General features: G+C 54.3%; 1 protein-coding gene across 1 annotated transcript in view; it reads right to left on the bottom strand.

Annotated features, from left to right (window-relative positions):
- LHPP (phospholysine phosphohistidine inorganic pyrophosphate phosphatase) overlaps positions 1 to 2,409 on the bottom strand; it is a gene marked incomplete at its 5' end in the record, with an annotated part of 26,068 nt that overhangs the window by 5,361 nt on the left and 18,298 nt on the right. The window lies entirely within an intron of this gene.

A 2,409-nucleotide genomic window follows, 5' to 3' on the forward strand; every position in this document is an offset into this window, starting at 1 on the left:
GGGCTGCACATCAGTGGGGGCTGCAGATGGGGGGCTGTGGATCAGGGGGGCTGCACATCAGGAGGGCTGCACATTGGGGGCCGTGGCTCAGTGGTTGAGCATGGACCTATGAACCAGGAGGTCAGGGTTCAATTCCCTGTCAGGGCACAGGCCCGGGTTGTGGGCTCCATCCCTATTGTGGGGCGTGCAGGAGGCAGTGGATCAATGATTTTCTCTCATCATTGAAGTTTCTATCTCTCTTTCCCTCTCCCTTCCTCTCTGAAATCAATAAAATACTTAAAAAGGAAAGAGTAGACAAATCAATAGTTTTGGGTATGTTACGTTACTAACTTTTCTAAATTGTGGAAAGATGTATAGAACACAAAAACCTGCCACTGGAGTCATTTATAAGGGCACGTCTCTCAATGGCATTAAGTACAATGTTGGGCAACCATCACCGCAATCCAGTCCCAAAATCTTTTCATCACCCAGACAGAAACCCCACACCGTGAAGCAATGACTCCCGCTCCCCTCCCCTGGCCCCTGCAACCTCCAGTCTACTCCCTGCCTCGCGCGTCTGCCAGTCCCGGAGACCTCACAGCACCCGTCCTTTGGGGTCTGCTCATTTCATTCAGCGAATGTCTGTAAGGCTCGCCCACGCTTAGCCGGGGGCAGAACGTCAGTCCTTTTCACGGCTGAGTAATATTCCCCCCTGTGGGTGGACCACGTGTGTCTACCCGTCCACAGCCAACGGACATCTGGGCTGTCTCCGCCTCTCTGCTGTCATGGAGAACACGCCATGAACATTGGTGGACAAGGATATTTTCTTTTTCTTTTTAAAATATATTTGTATTGATTTCAGAGAGGAAGGGAGAGGGAGAGAGAGAGAGAGAAACATCAATGATGAGAGAGAGTCATTGATTGGCTGCCTCCTGCATGCCCCCCACTGGAGATTGAGCCCGCAACCTGGGCATGTGCCCTTGACTGGAATGGAACCCGGGACCCTTCAGTCTGCAGGCCGACGCTCCATCCACTGAGCCACACCAGCCAGGGCGACAAGGATATTTTCATTTCCTTCCCACGTCGGTTGCGTCTGAGGCTTCCAGGTGATTTATGGGGGTGGGGACCAGGGTGTACCCTCCATTTCCTCCCTCTGACCCGCAGTTCCACTCCGGGGAACTTATTTTAAAGAAATCATCATGCCCTGACTGGTTTGGCTCAGTGGATAGAGCGTCGGCCTGCGGACTGAAGGGTCCCGGGTTTGATTCCAGTCAAGGGCATGTACCTTGGTTTCGGGCACATCCCCAGTAGGAGGTGTCATGCAGGGGACATGGCACTTCAGACAGAGGGGAGAGCATAAGTAAAAAGAGTAAAAACAGAGGAGAGGACAGCACCGTGATGGCGAACCTTTTGAGCTCGGCATGTCAGCATTTTGGAAAACCCTAACTTAACTCTGGTGCCGTGTCACATATAGAAATTTTTTGATATTTGCAACCATAGTAAAACAAAGACTTATATTTTTGATATTTATTTTATATATTTAAATGCCATTTAACAAAGAAAAATCAACCAAAAAAATGAGTTCGCGTGTCACCTCTGACACGCGTGTCATAGGTTCGCCATCACTGCTCTAGCTGCTCCTTCCAGACTGTTCATTATTCCCAGCTTCTCCACGTGACTCTATCTATCTATCTATAAAGCCAGCGACCAGAACTCGGTAACGACTGGAACGACCAGTTGCTATGTTGCCCACTGCGGCCAGTGAACTGGCCCGATGGGGGGGTGAGGTTGGCCAGCCAACCTCCTGCGGCCCCTCCCCCTAGCCAGCCCCGCCCCTCATAGGCCTCTCCCGCCCTGATCGAGGGCAGGGCCAGCTGGCCAATCTCCCGCCATCTCCTGCTCCCGACAGGCCTGGCCCTGTTCCGTCCTGATTGGGGCCAGGCCGGCTGGACCCCACCTGTGCACGAATTCGTGCACTGGGCATCTAGTTATGTTTATAAAATTAAAAACCAAACAGTTAAACCAAAAAACAAGTCTCTCCCCTCCAGAAACGAACCAGTGACCACAGGGAGCTGTCACAGACTGCCCGCCGCCTGGACCGGCTCGGTCCTTCGGATCGGACACGGTGGTTGTGGCTCTGTGGTCAGAGCTCTGTGGTCAGGGCTCTGTGGTCAGGGGCTCAGGGCGTGGAGGAGGAGCCACGCCCCTCCCGGGCACAGGAGCTGCAGCCTTGCCCAGCCCCAGGCCGTCCAGGCCCCTCAGGCGGCAGCACCACACAGCTCCAACCAAAGATGCTCCTGACCCCATGACCCTTCTGGCTGCGGGTCACGGAGCCGGGATACACACCTGGGCAGGCACCGAAGTGCAGGAGAACCCAGCCCTTCCCAGAAGCCTGCCACCCCCCCCACCCCGCCACTCCCCAACCTACCC

The sequence above is a fragment of the Myotis brandtii genome, unplaced genomic scaffold (genome assembly GCF_000412655.1).
Source record: "Myotis brandtii unplaced genomic scaffold, ASM41265v1 scaffold656, whole genome shotgun sequence".
Taxonomy (NCBI): Eukaryota; Metazoa; Chordata; class Mammalia; order Chiroptera; family Vespertilionidae; genus Myotis; species Myotis brandtii.